This window comes from Oryctolagus cuniculus, chromosome 1 (genome assembly GCF_051225735.1).
Source record: "Oryctolagus cuniculus isolate XC-2025 breed Fujian yellow rabbit chromosome 1, ASM5122573v1, whole genome shotgun sequence".
Taxonomy (NCBI): Eukaryota; Metazoa; Chordata; class Mammalia; order Lagomorpha; family Leporidae; genus Oryctolagus; species Oryctolagus cuniculus.
The window spans coordinates 173,874,722-173,896,570 of record NC_142867.1 but is presented as its reverse complement, the minus strand read 5'-3'; the positions used below and the strand labels follow the sequence as shown (position 1 = coordinate 173,896,570).

Below are 21,849 nucleotides of genomic sequence, written 5' to 3'. Positions count from 1 at the left end.
GTAATGATTTATATCAGTAATCAAACATCTTTCTGCACATTATAACCCCTGGAAAGATTTCTAAAATGGCTGTCTATGGGCTCACCAATTTATTTTTATTTGGTCTTGGGTGTGGTCCGTGCATTGTCCTGCCTTGATCACTCTAGGTCATTCTAATGCATAATTAGTATGGAACTTTATTTAAATGAGGTCATATCCATTACTTCTATATTGATATATACAATAACGCACTCTTCCTTTCATTATTGTTAGAGAAGACAATATTAATTTTAGTTTCCAGTTAGTATCTTTTTAAAAACAGGTTTTCCATCTAAAATAAATTTAACTATAGTTCTCATGTCTGCATTTTATTTGTCTACAGTTACTGAGGAGTTCTAATGGCTTAACATTATTCTGAGATTATTGTTTTCAATATAAATAAGTTTTTGGAAATAGAAATTGGTATTATAATTTTATGGACTAAAACCTTCAGGGGGCAAAATATAAGCTACTTAAAGTAATTAGCATGACAATGCACTAAATGAGCAGCCTATCAAAAGAAGAAAATTGTACATATTAATTCAAATTCTGAGAAGAAATTAATATTAGCGTTGTTTTCCAGGGGAGGAGTCTTTTAGTGGAGAGATCTGTACCTAAAATCATCTCTGCAATGGCCTGGGAAAGCAATAGAAGATGGCCCAAATGTTTGGGCCCCTGCATCCACATGGGAGAGCTGGAAGAAGCTCCTGGCTCCTGGTTTCAGATCGGCCTAACTCCAGCCATTGCAGCCACCTGAGGAGTTGAACCAGCAGATGGAAAATCTTCCCCTCTGTGCCTCTGCCTCTGCCTCTCTGTAACTCTTCCTTTCAAATAAAGAAAAAAGAAAAAAAATAAGAGTAGGAATAGGAAAGGGAGGAGGAAGAGGGGTGGGAGTGTGGGTGGGAGGGAGCTTAGGGTTGCAAGCATCACTGTGTTCCTAAATCTGTATATATGAAATACATGAAATTTGTATAACTTAAAACCCAAGTAGAAATCTTGAAAAAATTCAGTCAATATTTAGAAGTATGTTCATAAATAAATATTTGTTAAAAAAAGAAAACCACAATGAACTGATAGGGAGCCTTGACTTTGCTGAGGTACTGAATAAATAAAAGGAATGAGGCCAGCGCTGTGGCTCACTTGGCTAATCCTCCGCCTGTGGCACTGGCACCCCGGATTCTAGTCCCGGTCAGGGCACCGGGTTATGTCCCGGTTGCTTGTGGCCCTGGAAGGCAGTGGAGGATGGCACAGGTTCTTGGGCCCTGCACCCGCATGGGAGACCAGGAGGAAGCACCTGGCTCCTTGCTTTGGATCAGCACAGCGCGCCGGCCGTGGCGGCCATTTGAGGGTTGAACCAACAGAAGAAAGACCTTTCTCTCTGTCTCTCTCTCTCTCACTGTCTAACTCTGCCTGCCAAAAAAATAAAATAAAATAAAATAAAAGGAATGAAAGCCTTAAATAAAATTCTTGCTAAATTTTTATAACTCCAATGTCCAAATAACCTTGATATCAAAAAATGAGAGAAATTTTAAGAGAAACTATTATTGAATCTTACTTAAAATCCTAGGCAAACTGTTGATAAAGTGTATTAAAATATATAAAAGAATCATATATAAAAAAAGACTAGCATTCTGCAGGATGAGTTTTGGGGCTTATAAATGGTTACAAGGAAAAGGGTGCTGATATGGTGCATTTGTAAGGAAAAGGATTGCAAGGAAAAGGGCACAGAACAGAGGAGACTGGATATAAACTCACAGTCCAAACAACGTATTTGCAGAGGTGGTTGACCGCCAGCATGCACACAGAACGAAGGTGGCTGGGCCGTCTATATCTTAGGGTGGGCTAAGAGGTGGGGGCGGGCACTGGATGGAGATGAGTTTCACCACACAGGTTTTTAAGTTTTTCTGAAGGCTTTCCAGTCTGGAAAGGAATGCAGGCGGTGGGGTGGGGAACAACACATGGTGTGAGACTGAACTGGTCTCTTGAAAGAAGGCCAGGATAAGGGGTAAAATGGCATTTTATTTACTTTCAGGCTAGAACCTAAAATGGTTGAGGTTTATGTGTAAGGCCACCACAAGACACACCAGAGGTGTATTGTCAGGTGGGGGAGGGAGAGGGCAAGAGAGAAAAACACCTGTGAGGGAAGCAGGTCCTGTTGTACTCTTGCAGGGAGTAGGGAAGTGGGAGCCGGGAATCATGTTAGGGTTGGGGTGGAGCTGACACTTGTGGTTGGGTCTTTTAGTCACCTGACACCCAGTGAGCCAGACTGGTCTTAGGACTGAAGCTTACTGTGCAAGATGAACAGGAGCCAGAGGCTACGATGGTGTCTGGGGCTTAGATGACGCCACAGATTAGACTGTGACATTTTAATAACATTATGTCCTTGTTCCATCAGAAATCACAGAAGAGCTGCAGGTCTCTTGATTCTGGTGCCATGTCTTGTCGCTAGATCAATGACAAAATATTCCTTCGCTGTTTCAGCCTTGTGGTCCTTGACATCCACAGGTGGTGAGAGTATATCTAGCCTGACCAGGTTCTCCCTCTCTGGGAAAAAAGTACAGAGATAAGGAACAATGCAGTGTACACCTTAGGACCTGGGGGGAGTGGAAGCTAGCAGAACAGCCTGAAGCTTCAGCTCCCTGGCTTTGCATTCAAGTAGTAAAAATTGTCTGCTTATGCTATTTTATAGCCAGTTACACCTACCTCCCCCTCCAATCCTAAATTTAATATTCTGACTCTATCTGTATTTTCACTAGACTAATTATGATTCCCAAACTCTGCCTTCTCAGAAAAAGCCTGTTGACTGCTATTTACTGTAAGTTTTAAAAGTACTTATATTTAGGATGAAAACTTGGTCTGATGGTTAAGACAATTGCCTCCCATTTCTCACTCTAGCTTCCTGCTAATGAAGACACTGGGAGGCAGTGGTGATGGCTTTAGAGTTTGAGCTGCTGACAACGCTGCAGGGGTTCAGTGCCAACCTGCATAGACCAGTGCATGGGTTCTCTCTCCCCATCCCTGCTCCCTGTCTCTTTCAAATAAATTTTTAAAACTCTATACAAAACTATACTATTAATTTACACAGTTATAAAACACAGAGAATGTCAAAGTGACGTGAACTTGTGTTGCCTTCATGGCATTCTTTGATGTCCAATTTAAGAACTGGGGTTTATATCAATATCCATAAAAGAATAGAACAAATAAAATAATAGAAGTCTGGATGAATTGGAGAAACAACTGAAACAACAGATTTGTTTTAAAAAAATGCATATTTGGGTTATATGCTTATACCAAATCTCTAAACTCTTCTTCCTTTGTTTCTATTTTGGTACAAGCAGATTCCCTACCCTTTCAACTCTCTTTTCCACTGCAGCCTCCCTGTGCTTAAATTCATCTTGTATATGTATGTACATCTCGAGTTATAGAAAGGGTACAATTAGAGTTCTTAAGATACCTTACATGGGACCCACAGAAGTCTTCCTGTATAATAACCAGAGTACTAAATGGCTTTCTTCCCAATGTGCAAGTGATATGGGACAAATCAGCGAGACAGATTAAGTTCATGAGCTAGAGACCCTGTCTCCATGTCATCTCACCTGCATCCACCCACATGTCAATCAGCCTACGTAACCACTCCCTCTTTTGGAAGTGAATAAGAGGTCTGAAGATCACAGGGCTGGAGTGTTCATGCTCTCCGGTTTGCTCCCTCTCTCTCCTGGTGGACCCCTGCAGACTGCTATGAAGATCCCCATGTGCTCTTTCTGGCCCATTCTCCCTTAATAAAGCCCTTATGTTCCTATCTATTCTTCTAAATAAAACTTAAATCTGACCATGTTACATGCTTGTTTGAGTCTGTGCTTAGAATTCTTCTTTAAGTAAAAGGCAAGAGCACAATATACTAATTTTTAGGCTAACCTAGCTCACAACACAAGGACTATAATGTTTGTCTCACTTGGAAGATAGTTTCTGCAAAACTTGTAAATGCATTTATTTATCTATTAGGTTCTGTTTATTGTTAGATTGGCCGTGTATTTTATACTCCTCATATATCAAATTTGTTACTTTTTAGAAGTCTTTTTTTTTTGTGGGGTCAGATGTTTGTTATTTTAATGTGTTAATTTCCTTGGATATATCTATATAATTAATAGTTTCATCTTACATTTTACTTTCTAAGTAGTTTATTGTGTTTCAAATGTACAGCATGCTCATTATGTTAAGCATAAGCTTAAAATCTTTAAATGTATTTTCACTTTCCTTTTTTTAATTTTTAATTATATGGAGTCTAAACACAATTTATGACAATACAATTATACATACTTATGCTTTATTATAAATATGACAATAGTTCACAAATTTCATGAAATGCATATTATGAAAAAATGATGAATAGATTTCAAAATTTTTCCATCAAATAAATATATCTCCTAATTCCATTTTCCACAACCATTTTGAACTCCTTTATTTTGTGCAATTTTGCATATGAGTAAATATATAAAAAACTGCATAAATGCATTATATGTGTAAGTACACACATGAGGAGAAATGTAATCATAAAATGTGATCTTTTTCATTTCCCATTTGATACAGATTGATATATGGCATAGATATATAAATTTATGAACCTGTAATGTTCAAGAATAATAAAGAATTCACTCCTTTATAAAATTAGAACTCTTTTATTTGACTATAAGTAGTATTTTAGATAATATAATCAGTCTTCATTTTCTTATATCATGGTAACTATCATAACTAAACAAAAAATGTTTATACTTCCAGGTTTCCATGATCTGGTGCTGGGTTTAAATAAAAGTAATCCAAGAATGATTAACATCTATAAGGACAAATATTTGTTGCATCAGGTTTAATAGCAGTATTGATCTTCACATAGATCATTCTTGCCTCTGGGAGTCGCCAATTTAATGCTGACACATTGTACTATCTCTCAGTAATTCATGGGCGCAACGACATTTTGATTCATGGTCCTAGTCTTTGAATTTAAACATACTGTGATAAAAGCTGTCTGAATTCAAAACATAAATTAGTGAAGAATTAATCAGTTTGGCAAAGGTGTTAAACAGCACTCCAGTACCATGACACTTTCAAGACTTATCCAGCAGATGGTTTTGAGATGAAAGTTACTCCTGATGCAGGATTTGAGCATTGCTATCAGTATTTCAATTAATACAAACTCAAATGGGCAGGTTGATATTTCCACAACAAATGTGTTAGATCTCAGTGTAAGTGATAAGTCCATATTATAAAGCTTTACACACCTTTGGCCAACCTTGTATTTCTCAATGATTTGACTTTGCCCAAAACATGCTTTTCCTTCCTTTCCTGGGGCTTCTATCTGTCTGTGTACATAGGAACAGCCTGATAGCTTTCACTCTGGAGATTCCTGTTTAACTCTTCTCTCCATTGTGAAACAAACTTCACAGCAACAGTTGATTTGTGGAATACCCATCTAATTCTGTACAATGTCAAACCACCAGGTAAAATGTTCAGAAGTATAAGACACAAAGTGTTTTGAGTAGTGTAGTCTGATCACTTGGAAAATATTTGAAGTTTATTTCACAAGATTGGACTATAAACATGGAATTACCATCAGAAAGTAAACTCTTCTAAATTCAAAGCTCATTTAGTCCTTGATTGTATTTGATGAGCACTTGATTTGAAAACAGACCCACCAAAGCCTAAATATGATTAAATCATTGTTGATATATTTTGGGTGTAAGTTGGACAGTCAAATTTTCACCTATTAAATGTTCAGATTATTCATGATTAGAATTTAAAATTATGTAATTGCATCTCACCCTCCTAAACTGTACTTGAATGCAATGACATTGAAATCACTGACTGTATGAGTTATGGTTATGTTCAAGTTAGCAATTATTTTTAAAGTTACTGTCCTGTCTTTGTTGGTGTCACCTCAGGTCACCAATGTCATGTTCTTTGTTTCAATTTATTTGGATACAATTTCTGATTTAAGTTATGGTGCATTTGAGCTCCATTCCAACATAATAAAGACTGATGGTAAGAGTTATAGATCACAATTTAATTAACTATAAACTTAAAGATTGAGTTCATTACTAACAATTTAGGAATGTCTCCAATCTCTATCTTCCCAACCTACACATTCATTGTTTGTCCACAAATATACATATATTGTATAAATCACAGGAATACTAGAATTGATACTAATCTACTTGAAACTGTCTACTAACGCCCCTTTAATCTGTGATAAGATTCAATTACGGAAGGATAACTAGCCTATTTCTGATGCCTTACAAGTAGTGCGGTATATGAACAGGGATGTAGAAGGAAAACATCACCCATGTTCTTCCCATGTATGTGTTTTTTTAAGCTTGGTAGACAACGTTTATTTATCTTGACCAGGATAAGTCAGTAAACTAAAAGTGGACTCGTCACGGGACAACACGCAGGAAGACTTCGTCACCACGGGCTATGTCTGCCGGAGCAAAGAATGGGCGCAGAGGCCCTTGGGGAGAGATTTTGGTGAACGTGAAGGGAGAGGCTCCGTCGGCCACGTTACAAAAGGAAATTATCCCAATATCCAAGTCCACGAAAATCCCCACTCGGTTTAACCTGGGCTCCAGAAAGAGACGAGTCAAAGGCACGGTGCTGGCACAGAAGAGGTCATCGTCTCTCAAACTCAAGGTCCAGAAGCCGTGTTCTGAAGACAGCTCTACCGGCCCCTTGCGATTAGCTGACTCTCTACAGACCCCCACGTCCCATTTTTCTGCTGCTTCCCACGTCCACCTCCCAGTAATGGCGTCCAGAAGTGAATCCCAGGGAGTCCAGGACGCACAACGAGTAGTCGAATCTCTCAGGACACTCTCTCCGAGTCCGTGGGGAGAGTCCACAGTGAACGGTTTTCCGGTCCTCCGAAAAGACCAGGCAGTTGTTGGCCGTGTCCTCATCCCAGGTCACATCCACTTGGAACTTGAGCGTCCTTGGGTTCATATACAGAATGGCACTCCTATGGGGCTCCAGCTCCTTGATGGCGTCCACCAGCTCCCTCAGCTGGAAAGCAGGCTTTGATGTCCTGCTCCTGAGAGACCACAGAGCAGCCAGGGCACAGGAGACCCTCCCCGTCGGGCTCCCTTTGCAGTGAGTCGGCGCATCGCAGGCAGCAGGTGTAACCACACATCAGATACACGGGTTTTTGGAGGTGAGCGGAGCTGAAAGGACATCTACATGCCTCTTTAAAGCGGTCCGCCGTGGCTACTGCCTGTCGGGTGCTGGTGTCAGCAAGGTGAACGGTCAGAAGTGCTGGTGTGGATGCGGGGAGATGGGAACCCTCGTGTGCTGGCCCCGCTCAGCTCTCTCTGCCTCCAGCGCATCCCCAACAGCTCTTGCTGCGTGTTGGATGCAGAATAGGTCTAATATAGTTTCAATATTTTTCTCTGTTTCTTGTGGAGTTTTTTTTTTTCTATTTCTCTTAAGTTCTACTACTACTATCACTGCTTTCTTTACTAATACTCTATTTCCAAATCATTTATTGTCTTAGAATTGAAACTTTTCAACTCAACTAATTTTTTTATCAAAATCCTCATGATATAATTAATTATTAAATTTCCCTACACTAAGTGGGGACAATATCAATCCCTTTTTTTCTGCCAATTGATTTATTTTTGCTCCAAAACACTGTTGTCTTTATAGCAGAGCACAATAGTCACTCAAATACAGAAGAAAGATATGTATTTGGGCAGAGGTCCCTTCTCAAGAATTCAAGCTTTTAAATAAGCTTCCATTTGTGTTCTTTCTTTTTTTTTTTCAATTTTCCTCTTTCTGTATTTGAAAGCCTATAATTTTTTTAATAATTCTCCATGTTTTTATTCAGGTCCAATGACTAGAGCAGTGTGGCATTACTCAGAGAAGGCATAGATACACTACTTCAATGATTCAGATTCTTTGTCACTGCTTGGAAGAAACACAATGATTTACATTTCTCTGGATAACTAAAATAGGCACACACACACACACACACACAAACACATGATCTTCCAGGTCTTTGTGTTTGACTTTCCTTTTTGCACTAAAAACCAAATTAGGGACTGACTCACCTGCTTATGGGTTCTTGAGCTTTTCAAATTTTCCCCTGCAACCTCTTGTTTTAGTTTAACCTACTGGATGTCTTCTCATTCGTTCCCTTGTTGTCTCTGAATAAATAAGATGTTATAATTCTATTATCTTCCATTCTTCACTTTGAAAATTTATTTATTTATTTTTATTATTTAAAAGACACAGAGTGGGGAGAGGTTGGTGGTGTAGAGCAAGAGAGAGTCCCTATTGCCTGGTTCACTCCCCAAGCACCTGCCACAGCTCAGTGTGGGTCTGGAGGAAGCCAAGAGCCTGGAACTCAATCCAGCTCTCCCATTTGTGTGGCAGAGACCAAAGTACTTGAAGTGGATCTGGGACTCAAACTCAAGCATCCCAATTGACAATGGCTGTGCAAAACGCCCTGTTAATTCAGTAATGTTCTGATCTTGCTCTTTGCCTGGTAAATTAAGCTTTGGGCTGGATGTACCACATATTTCTTACCTAAATAGAAATGTGTGGCTTTATCCCGAGGTGTGTGTTTTCCTCTCAAGGATTCCCTGTTCTTAGTAAATGCAAATTCTCTTTCAACCTCATGCCTTGTTTTTGATCCTCTCTCTTCATTGCATCTTATGTGTTTCTGGACAATTAACATTTATCTTTTAGCATCTGTATTCTAGGAGACTTCTGGTTATTTTTTTCCATTTTTGACTTACTTATTGGATTCGCTGTTGCTCATGATGAATTGATATAAGTTTTGTAATTACTATGTACCCCTCTACATGGTATAATGCTAGAAAATGTTGGCCAGTCTACTTGCTTAGTTAAAAGTGGCCTTAAAAGAGAATTTTGAACCTACAAAAATCAAGACTCCTGATTCTCAGTCATTTATTTTTCTATCTATGTATTGTCTTTATTTTTCAACTTGATTGAGGTATGTTTTTATGTCTCCTGGATAAAGAGTTTGCATTGTGGGACCAGCGGTGTGGTGTAGTGGGTTAAGTATCTGCTTGAAGTGCTGGCATCCCACATGGGCACCGGTTTGAGTTCCGACTACTCCACTTCTGATCCAGCTCCCTGCTGGTGGCCTGGAAAAGCAGTATAAGTGCTTGGGCCCCTGCAACCGCATGGGAGACTAAGAAGAAGCTACTGGGTACTGGCTTTGGATTGGCCCAGCTCCAGCCATTGTGGCCATTTGGGGAATGAACCACCTGGTGGAAGACCTATCTTTATGCTTTTCCCTCTCTCTCAAGTAAATAAATAAATGTTTTTAAAATGAGAATTTGTATTGTATTTTATGATGGGTCAAAATGTAACATAAGGAACTCCCAGGTTACTTACTTTTCCAATGCTGTTAATATCTAATATTCATATCAGCAGTTAATGAGTATTCAATTGATTCTGTATACTCACCAGTACTAAACTTTGTCAATTTTTTTAATTTTAAGCATTCTAAATGGAGTATTGTACTGTTTGTTGTGGTTTTCATTTGCATATCCCTGATGAGAAACTGTCACACACACATTTCATACACTTTTCAGTTCTTCTGAGAAGTGTCCAAATCTTCCCTTATTGTGGCATTTATCTTCTTAATATGAATACCAGCTGTAGATTTTTCCAAAATATCTTATTAGGCCGAGAAAGAACCACTATATAATTAACACACCATAGGTGCTTAATAAAACTAGATGTTGAACTTAGTTTAATTATTTTTCTGCTTCTGTTGCAAAACTCATATATTTTCCCCATTATTGTATTAATATGGCAAAATGCCTACATTTGGTTTCTTATCTTAAACTTTGCATTCCTAAAATGAAAGATATTTACCATTGAATTAAAAGGAAATATTTTGTTACAAAAGTTTATGCCCATGTCATGAAGAATATTTTCTTAGAATTACAACATACTATTAAAACAGCTTAAAAACTAAATCCTCATCTACTTACTGAAAGAACTTATATATAATTATTGCTTCTCTTTATTTGAAATGTCTTTATATTGACTTTATTCTGGTTTATTTATGCATTTACTTATTTATGTTTATTTTAAAGACAGAGAGACAGACACACAGAGATCTAACTTCTGGATTATTTCCCAAATGCTCACAACAGGTCCAGGGCCAGTATCAAGCCAAGAGCCCAGGACCTAATCTGAATCTGTAAAGTGGATGGCAGGAACCCAAGTTACTTTACGTCTGTTACCTTACAGATGCATTACAGGAAGTTAAATTGGAAGCAGAGGAGCTACTCATATGGAATGCGGCTGTCTCAAGAGTTTTCTTAACCACTGTGCCTAATATCCATTCCATCTTTATTTTTGAAAGACATTTTGCTGAAATGGAATTCTGGTTTGATTTTTTGTTTCTTTCAGTTCTTTAAAGATATTGGACTATTATATTAGTGTCTCCATGAATTCTCCTGAGAAATCCACTGTCAGCCAAATAATGTTTTCCTCAAAAAACTGCAATATGTTGGTCTGTTCTAGATGAATTGAAGTTTTATTCTTTACCTTTATTTTTAATTATTTGATTGCAGTATGTCAGGACATAGTTTTCATCATATTTATCCAAAGTGGTGTTCATTGAATTTCTTAAAACTATTTTGTCTCAACAAAGAAGTTGTTGGATCACTTGTCTTCTGTCATTTTGGAACTTCACGTGTATTTTAGAATTTAATTCCACTTATGTCTGTGCATTCCTGACCACTTTTATCCTATCATTTTCCTCTCTGTTCTTCAGATTAAATAATTTTAGTGCATCTTCAAGGCCATGGTCGGTTTCTATTTGTTTCCTTTAAAATATTTTCTATTTCTTTTCTGAGATTATATATCTCTCAATCATTGCAGTTCTTATTTTCATTCCTTGGGCCCAGTGATACTATCTACAAAAGTCCTTGAGCTCTGATAGCTGAGTTATCTCAACATTGCACTCTGCTTCTTTTCTCTTCAAGGGGTCGAATTTTCCTGGTTCTTTATATGTCAAATATTTTTAATTTTATCTAGACCTGCTTCTTTATCTGTCAAATAATTTTTAATTTTATCTGGATAAAATTTCTAATTTTATCTGTATTGTAATGGATGTGGATTTTATTAGAGTTTTCCAAAGTATGTTTTGTTTTATTTTGTTTCTTCCAGCATAGTGGCCTTTGTTTAAAAAAATGCAGAACGTGTCTCGTTTACACTGGGAGGAAGATGAACTCTCTTATATTTTTACCTTATCTTGTAGTGTTTATTATACAAGGCCTGCCAGCTCCTTGGCTGAAATTAACTACAGAAACCTGGGGCCTCTACTTTGGAGCACTTTCTTTGAGATTGTTTCCTCAGTTTCTTGTGAGTATGACCCTTGAGGCTTTCTTTTTTTCAAAGCCAGAAAGATTGAAAGTTTTCTCATAGAGGTTTAGCTGTTCTGAGTTGAGAAGGGACCATTGCTTTTCCTCTGGCTAAAATTGCAAAAGCAAGAGAGTCACTCTGCTCCAATCCCATTTGCTGTGTTTGGACTTCCCTCAAAGTTTGTGTGCATATTTCAATCTGCAGAACATTCGAGTAGCTGCTTTTTGTGTTTGGTGCAGGTTGTGAAGGGGTGATTGACTGGAGGGCTGGTGTTAGAATCGTACTTCCCAAACTGGAAGCTGACCTCTAGTTCTTACATATTTATTTGAATAATATATGCCTGCTCTTACAGAGCATAAGCTCTCAGAGAAAAATAAGTCTATTTTTGTTTGCAGTGTTATTACCAGATTCTAGAAAAAGTCATTGTTTGTAACAGGCTCATAATAAATATTTCTATGATTAGTAAGTGATGAAATGCTCTTTGCATAGTATAGTAGAAAAGCAATAGCATTAGAATCAGAATTCAAAGGTTTTAGTACTAGTGTTGTTAGTATAAAGAATTTGGAGCTACTTTTTTTTTTTTTTGTTTTCTCATGTATAATTAAGTGTCTCTGAATGTATCTCTTAGAGGTTCTTCTTTAATAATAGGCTATGGATACATACTTCTTGGCAATTCCAATTTAGTGCTCCCCCAAAATTTTGATTTTACTTCTCTACTATAACAATTATCACATTACATTATACAATTTTCTTTATCTGTTTTCCCTTTTATTTTTGAGCACAATAAGGGCAAGGATAGTATCTTTTTTCACCTTTATTATCTGAGCACCAGGCACACAGTTTGCCCCAAGCACATTTCACAGAGGATACATGATTGAATGGCCAAGCAAATTTTTGGTGATTTTTCTTCTAAGTACGACATCAGGTAGTGCTGATAAAACTACTCAAGATGATGAATATGGCATTCTTGGCAGTTATATTTCCTGTGACCATATAGATTAGACACAAATACTACTCCTGAGACTTGCAGCTTTGCATAGTTACTATATCACGACTGTCAACTTCCCAAAAGACATACTGACCTTTCTTAATCAGTGCATCATTTGGAATATGTGGCAAAGGAGCTTCTTGACAACTTTTAAGCCTGAAAACCATAGTCTGCATGCAAAGATCCTCTTGTGCAGACAGGCCATGATTTCCATCTTCTTCATGCTTGTCATTAGTCTTTCTTTGCTGACCCTGCACATCTTTAACATGCAATCATTAGCAGTTTCTGGATTACTGTCGTAAGAATTTATGATGATCTTCATAGCCTGCTGAGTTACAAAAGTTTCCCACAGGACCGGAGGCACATTATGACACCAACTTGTGTTTCTAGCATATGTCCCAAGTTCAATTTAATATACCAGTGGCTACTTTAAAACAGGTATTTCTTCTACTTAAGAAATAGATACTCCTTTCAATTATTTTTTTTCCAGCAAAAAAGTAAAGAAAATTAATAATCAGGAGAAAAAGAAAAAGAGAAGATAAAAAGAAAAGATAAAATAAAATTGACATGAATTTAAATAGGCAACTGCCCCTTCATATGTTTAATTAGACCAGGGGTGGGGGATATCACACCTGCAGTGGATAAAAGTCTCATGAAATCATTTGGTCTGACCTTGCCAAGGCAAACATACAAGGGTTCAAAATTTAATAAATTTAATAAATCTAAATTTTTGATAATTTTGGATACCACAAAAGATGTTATAAATATCCAGAAATATTTTATTTATAGTATACTATTATTTGTGATTTTATGAAACATTCCATTTATCCTCAAGGCAAATTAATTTCCTTTATCACTATTTCTAAGGCTTTCTTTCTGTCATTTTGTTTATATAATTTTATTATTTGAAAGGAAAGGGACAGAGACGGAGAGAGAGAGATTTTCCATTTCTTGGTTTGAACAAATATCCAAAAGAGTTGGCAATGGGCCAGGATGATACCAGGTACCAGGAACTCCATTGAGATTTTCCAGGTGGGTAGCAAGGCCCCACGTCCTTGGGATACCACTTGCTGTCTCCCAAGGTCTGCACTAACAAGCAGCTAGAGTCAGGAGTGGAGCTGGGATTCAGACCGAGGCAGTCCAACATGGGATACAGGTGTTCCAAGCAGCATCACAACTGCTGCATCAGACATCCATCTCTCTTTTTTAAACTTGTTTGTGTTGGCCCCTCTTTTTAGTGGAAGATTTCCCTAGATTCCTGTGGATCCTTAGCTTTCATTTCTTATCCAGAGTGAGTTGATGGCACTGTCAGAACCGGTCACTTGGTGGTGTTTACATGACAATAGTACATTTTTAATGAAATATTTTTGACTGTTAGTATCAGAAATTATTTTCCTTAGATTTATTTATTTTGTCAAAATTAAACTTTCTTAACTTTGGCAGGGTATACAGTTGGAGTGGATATTATATACTTGGCTTCTGACTTTCTGGGAATTAGGGAGGAAAATATATATCAGGATTGTATATTTTTAATATAGCTCTTCGGTTAATCCCTACCCTTCCGGTTTTCTATAATGTCTAGTAGCTCCAAGTCTTAAGCCAGTTTTCAGCAGTATATAAATGCATTAGAATGTGACATTTGAAGGTCCAAGTACTTTTAAAATAGATTTTCAGTCAATATACTTTTTGTCTTGCTGCATTAACCTTGTTTGTCAGATGTCTCCAAATACTGAGATCTTCAGGTGTTCTGCAGGATGGATTATTTCACTGCTCAGTAAATTCCTCTGTACAAACCAAGTTGACCACTTTATCGCCTGGACTAAATCAATTGTCACTTGTATATCGGTTGGTTTCCCAAAGGCAGATTCCTGAGGAATTTTAGAAAGTGATTTGTTAGGAAGTGTTCCCAGGGAAAAACAGTAGGTAGCTGAAGCAGTGGAATTAAGTGAAAGAGGTAAAGAAGGCAGGATGTTGTATTAAGTAAACTCCTGCAGAGAATTATTTTGGTTCAACCCTACTTCAGAGCTCTGGGGACCCAGTGTTGGTTCAATCATAAGCAAGGAAGCTGGTGTATTTATATCTGTCAATCACTGGATAAGGCCTGTCTGCTGCTCACTGGCATATAAAATGGTCCCAGCAGCCTTGAACAGCTCTCTTACAATGATGCTAATATTGATTAACTAGAGCCGCAGTGCATTAAAGTAGTAAAGGATGGGAGGAACATGAGTTAATTACTAACAACAACTAGAACCACATCTCTATCTGTATTTTTCCTTAAAATTTATTTAAATTGATGTTATCTTTTCTTCTTTCAGTAACTTTAGGTTTTTACATTTTGTTTTACTTTGCTTTTATCTATGATGCCAACTGACACATTTAATTAGATTTTTCTAGGGGAAGCCCTGAGGTTCTTTTAGAAATATTTCTACTTTTCTAGGAAAAGAAAGTATGTTGCACTGGAAATAAATAGAAAACAATATGGGTTATTTTAAGAAACATAAAATATATTTGCTGATATATATATATATATATATATATCCACGTCATATTAAGCAAATAGAATTGTAATTTGTTTCCTCACATCACAAGTTGGTCAGAAGTATTGAAGAAGAACACCAAAAGTGTAAAGAAAATGCAAAATAATTTTAATTAACAGAATTGCAAATATGCCAAGTGAAGCTATTCAAATATTTATGAAGTTATATATTAAATATTTTAATGAAAAGGCAGTTATAGTTTAATAGTACCCACTATACCAAGAGCATTTTTTCAATAAATAGTGCTGGGAAAATCAGATATCCATTTCCAAAAGAATGAAACAAGAACCCTACTTCTCACCATGTTCCAAAGCACCTCAAAATGAATTAAAGCCGGCGCCGTGGCTCACTAGGCTAATCCTTCGCCTTGCGGCGCCGGCACACCAGGTTTTAGTCCCGGTCGGGGCACCGGATTCTGTTCCAGTTGCCCCTCTTCCAGGCCAGCTCTCTGCTGTGGCCAGGGAGTGCAGTGGAGGATGGCCAAGTACTTGGGCCCTGCACCCCATGGGAGACCAGGATAAATACCTGGCTCCTGCCATAGGATCAGCGCGGTACGCCAGCCGCGGCGCACTGGCCATGGCGGCCATTGGAGGGTGAACCAATGGCAAAAAGAAAGACCTTTCTCTCTGTCTCTCTCTCTCACTGTCCACTCTGCCTGTCAAAAAAAAAAAAAAGAATTAAAGACCCAAGATTAGGATCTAGAACTTTGAATTTATTAGGAGAGGAAATGCTTTAGGACTTTGGAAGGGACAGTAATTTTTTGGATAAAATCCTAAAAGCATGGCCATCAGAAGTAAATATAGACTAATGGATTTAATCAAACTAAAGTGCTGCTAGATAGCAAGGCAATAATCATCACAGTAAACAGACAACCTATGAATGTGAGAAAATATTTGAAAACTTTTCATATGATAAGTTAATAGTTAGAATACATAAGTAACTGAAAGAATTCAATAGCAAAAAAGAAAATCAATAAAAATGGGCAGTAGACCTATACTTGATGTTAGCCAAAAGGCCAAGATACAGTGGACTATAAATCTAAACAGACATTTCTCAAAAGAAGACATGCAAATAGCCAGTAGGTAGATACAAAAACTTACTCAACATCTCTCATCAGAGAATGCAAATCAAAATCACAGATATTTTGGCTGTTATCACAGACATGAAATATAGTATGTGTTGGCAAAGGTGTAGAGAAAAAAGGGCCCTTGTTCATCATTGGTAAGAGTTTAAATTAGGATATCCATTGTGGAAAACAGTATGAAGACACAACAAAAACATGTTCACTCTACAATGTTTATTGCAGCACTATTCACAATAGCCTAGAGCTAGAAACAATCTAAATGTCCATCCACTAACGAATAGATAAAAAAGAGACATATATACATAATGGAATACTACTCAGTCATAAAAAGATGAAATATTATGTGCAACAACACAGACAGAACTGAAAGTCATTATGTTAGGTGAAATAAACCAAGCATGGAAAGACAAATATCACATGACCTCACTCATATGTGGTGTCTAAAAAAGATGATCTCATTGAATTAAAAATATAGGCCGGTGCCGCGGCTCACTAGGCTAATCCTCCGCCTAGCGGCGCCGGCACACCGGGTTCTAGTCCCGGTCGGGGCGCCGGATTCTGTCCCGGTTGCCCCTCTTCCAGGCCAGCCCTCTGCTATGGCCCGGGAGTGCAGTGGAGGATGGCCCAGGTGCTTGGGCCCTGCACCCCATGGGAGACCAGGAAAGCACCTGGCTCCTGGCTCCTGCCATCGGATCAGCGCGGTGCGCTGGTCGCAGCACGCCGGCCGCGGCGGCCATTGGAGGGTGAACCAACGGCAAAGGAAGACCTTTCTCTCTGTCTCTCTCTCTCACTGTCCACTCTGCCTGTCAAAAAAAAAAAATAAAATAAAATAAAATAAATAAAAATAAAAATATAATGGTAGTTACCAGAGGCTGAGGAGTGAAGAGGGTAGAGAGAAGGGGAAAGGTTCATTAAATTATAAGTAGATAGAATTAAGTTGGGATTTATTGAACAGTAGAGTAACTGTAGATAATTTAATATACCATATATTTCTCCATTTAAAAATTAGCAGATAGTATTTTGCATATTTTTAATATAAAGAATTGTTAAATGTTTGAAAAGATATTTATCCTGATTGAACATTAGTCAGTATGTACATATATCAAAACATTACGATACTACATAAATTGGTGTAATTTTCTTTGCCTGTTAAATTTTCAATTAAATTTTAAAAAGTTTTTAAATTATAAAATATTTGAAAACTAAAATGTGAAACCACAAAATAATTGTTGCCTTCTAATTCATAATCTTAAAAATATTACCATAAGGGCGTACATTGGGGTACAGTGAATTAAGCCACTGCTTTGATGCTGGCATCTCATATTGGTGTGCTGATTCAAGTCCCACCTGCTCTACTTCCAATCCATTTGCATGCTGATTCTGCTGGGAAAGCAGCAGGTGATGGTCTAAGAACTTGGGCCCTGGCCACTCACATAGGAGGCCCAGATGCAGTTCTGGACTCCAACTCCTGGCTTGATTCAGTCCTGGCTCTTAAGCCATTTGGGGAGTAAACCAGGTGAATTAAAGTGTCTGGCTGCCATGTCCATGCATTTCTAAGCTGAATTTCTACTTCTTAAAGAACCTATGATTTCAGTTAGCAATAGTTTTTTTTCTACATGCTAATATACTTTTTTTCTAACTACATAGGCAGGTAAGTGTGAGGATAAACACAGAAATGGAAATAGGTATCTAGGTCCTCCTGGAGGCCATGCCCAGAGGTTAGCTGCCAGTGTGGTCTTTTGGGATTGAAATTTGGGATGAACTAAGAGAAAAAACTGGGACTACATGAGACAAGATAGCAGGTGAATCATTTTTAAATAGAATGTTTTGGGAAGAGACAGGTCTAAGAGTGATGAAGAAAAGGACAAAAGGCAGAATAATTTGAATTAACAGAATTAGAAATGCATCAGTATTACTTTTCATGGATATATCACTCTAGTATGGGGCTTTTCAGAAATAAACTGCTATGTAGTTTTATGAGATTCTCCATTTCTCCATCGTTGGCTTATGAGATTTCTGCCATAGGAGAGTCAAACCCTGGCATAGAAACAGTATAGGAATATGATGCAAAGGAAAAGAGATTTCACCTTGGAGGAATCTCCTTAGACTGGATGCTAAACAGCTCAACACTATTGCCCAACCAAGTTGCTAGCTTGGTTGCTAGGCTATGCTTGATAGACATCTGAGACCTGTTCATTAATAAGGAGAGAGGTGCAACGCTGTGGTACAGTAAGTTAATTCTCTGCCTGCGGCATCAGCATCCCATATGGGTGCCAGTTCTAGTCCTGGCTATCCACTTCCAATCCATCTCTCTGCTATGGCCTGGGAAAGCAGTAGAAGATGGCCCAAGTCCTTGGGTCCCTGTAACCACGTGGGAGACCTGGAAGAAGGTCCTGGTTCCTGGCTTCGGATCAGCAAAGCTCCAGCCATTGCAGCCATTTGGGAAGTGAACCGGCAGATGGAAGACCACTCTCTCTGTCTCTGCCCCTCTCTGTCTACTGTAACTCTACCTCTCAAGTAAATAAATATTAAAAAAAAAAGAACAGAGAGGTTACAGTGATAAAACTACCTGTTGTGATGTCCACATCCCCTACCTGGAATTCCTGCGCAACTCCATTCAAGATTCCAGCATTTCTGCTCCTGTGTACTACAAAAGGCAGCAAGGAGTGGTTGAAGTATCTGTGACCACTGATATTGGAGACCTGGATTAACTTCCCAGATCATGGTTTTGGCCTGACCCAGCCTTGGCTATTGTGACCATCTAGGGATTGAACCAATGACTGGGAGTTGACACTCAGCCTCTCTGTCTTTCAAAAACATATAATATAAGTAACAAATTTAAAAAGAATGAAAAGGAAATGAACATCGTTAACTGTGTCATTTTATAAATCACTTGTGGAAATAGACCTTGACATAACAAGTATGCCTTCTCGTATTATATTTTTTGATGATCACAGTATACTCGCACTTTTATTCATTTTTCTTTTTCTATGTTTGCAATCTCAATTCTTCTGATTTACAACAATGATTGCCTAAGAACACTATCATCCTGAAGTGGTGCTGCTTAACCCTATTGTGATGTTCTTTTCTTAGTCCCTAAGACATTATTCAAGTACTCAGTATAAAAGGTGAACAGAGGATCAACCCAGAAAAAGACAAGAAAAAACATGAATGCATTGTCAGCTTAGCGTAAGTGAAAAAAAAACATGCTTGTGAGGAATAAATAGCCATTCATCCCTTGACAAAAAGAATCTAAATGAACATGTTTCTTTCTTTTCTAAGATGAAACGCCAGTTTATGAGTTACCTAATCCTTTAATCCAGATTGAAATCCTTTAATCCTGCCAAGAATAGCCCAAAATGGGAGCCAAGAAAGGCATTTCAAATAGATTCATAATTGTACCAATGAAAATCTGCTCCTTGTATAAGCCAATCATGTCCTCTCTTGCTTTTTAGACCTTCACTATTTAAGATGAATAAATAAACATATGAAGCAAACAGCTTCAAAACTGACAGCAATTGAAACACCTAAGAAAGTATTTTTTGTGTGCTACAATGTCAATTGTATAACCCAAAGTATTATATATTTACCCTTTATTTATGGGTATCTTCAGATTTTCACAGGGTATATTGCTAGAAAAAATTATAACTATTGACAGTAATGATAACGACAATTAAGGTTAAGAAACAGATCTGACAAATTTAATTGTTTCCCAGAAGATATCCATTAGAAAATAACTTGCTGGACAATAAAATTGAGTCTAAAACAGCAGCTGCTCTGAAAAGTGTCTCACAACTTTTGTGAATTTCATCATTCATAATTGTACCAGTTTTTTCATCTTTGACAAAGAGTTCAAGGAATAGATAGTTATCTGCTTGATAGATAAGGTTAAATTATACGTTTTTTTTATGTGAGTAGAAGAAATTGCTGTAGTAAATGCTAGTTACCAAGAGGGAGCTTCATAAATATATGTTGAATGATTAATTATTTCTTCCTGATCATATTCTTTTTTAAAGATTATTGTTTGATTTTTATTTTATGTATTTATTTATTTATTTATTTATTTATTTTGACAGGCAGAGTTAGACAGTGAGAGAGAGAGACAGAGAGAAAGGTCTTCCTTCCGTTGGTTCACCCCTCAAAGGGCCGCTATGGCCAACACTGTACTGATCCGAAGCCAGGAGCCAGGTGCTTCCTCCTGGTCTCCCATGTGGGTGCAGGGCCCAAGCACTTGGGCCATCTCCACTGCCTTCCCGGGCCACAGCAGAGAGCTGGACTGGAAGAGGAGCAACCAGGACAGAATCCGCCACCCTGACCCGGACTAGATCCTGGGGTGCCGGCGCTGTAAGCGGAGGATTAGCCTCGTGAGCCGCAGCGCCAGCCCTGATCATATTCAATCATAGAGCTAGTTGGTTTATTTCTATGATTCTAGATTTTTTTTTTTGCAGTCATCCTAGAAAAAAAGTTCATCTTCAGTCTTTGAATTGCCAATTCACCCTAAAGTTTTATTTTGCAATGCTTTTCCCTTTAAAAAAATTGATACTTTAGAAAAGATAACTGAACAATGCAGCTTACAAAATTACCTTGGTATTCATTTTACTTAAAGTCAAGGTTTTCAGCACCCATCAGATTTAGAGATAATACACCTCTGGTAGTGATACTCCCTGCTAGTGTCAGGGAGCCTTAAGAATTAAGTCACAACAATATATTCAAAAACATCTATTGTGAACTTCATGTCATTCATTGTTCTCTTTAAAAAAAATACTTCTAATGAGTCACATACTCCAGATATCCAGTAAACACCAGAAAGAACAAACAAAAGGAGAAAAATAAAGACCTATGAAGGCATACCATATTAAAATTGTTTAACAACAAACAAAAACAGAAGATCTTGAAAGAAACCAGAGTTTTGAGGTGGGCTTTACCTTTAGAGAATATAGGATAGGAATCACAGATTGTTGAAATGAAAAAAATCTAGAACTAACTGATGCTGAATATTAATTGCTTTTTTGCTTATGTTTTGCGCTGCTTGCTCAATGACTTAATGCAGGATGCCCAGCATAAGAAAAGGGGGAGGGGTAATTGTACCTCCAAGGCAGGCCTCACAAACTCCAGGAAGACGGGAAGGCCCAATTCTTAGAAAAACAAAACTTAGTAAATACTTCCTGAAATTAATGGTCTCCCACTTCCTTGTGTGACCACTTCCTTGTGTAACCACTTCCTTGTGTGATGCATAGTCCCCAGACTGCTGAGATACACCAATAAAATGCTCAAATTTAGGTAATTGCCATATAAAAATAAAAAACTAGCATATGTGTGTGATGACAGATGTACTTGTTTACTCAAGCATATAAAATCGCTGAGAAAGAAAGAGGCGGGGCTTCTCACCCCTGCACTGTGCTATACTGTATGTGTCAGTGGGAGCCCCAACTAGCTGGCAATAAAATAAAACAATAAAACCTCTTGCCTTTGCATCTGTAACTGTCTTTTGTGGACTAATTGGGAAAATTCTTGGACCCATAACTCAACAAGATGACTTCTACTCAGAAATCATGCATGTAGCAAGAGACTGACATGAAATATTTAAAACTATTGAAAGACAAAGTCACCAACATAGAATTCAGTGAGAAGAAAAATCATCCTTCAAAAAGGAAAGAGAAACAAAGACTTAATCTACAAACAAAGCCTGAGGAAATTTGTTATCATTAGATCAATCTATGAGAAATGTAAAAGAAATATTTCAGGCATAAAGAAAATTGGTAAATTCATAATGAAAGGAAGAGAGTTGGAAAAAGAATGAATATAAAATGAAATCATTTCCTTTTCTTACTCTA

The 21,849-nt window shown here is 37.7% G+C and overlaps 1 pseudogene; it reads right to left on the bottom strand.

Annotated features, from left to right (window-relative positions):
* Positions 1 to 6,443: 6,443 nt before the first annotated feature.
* Positions 6,444 to 21,849, bottom strand: part of LOC108178081 (ret finger protein-like 4A-like protein 1 pseudogene) — a 28,771-nt pseudogene continuing 13,365 nt past the window's right edge.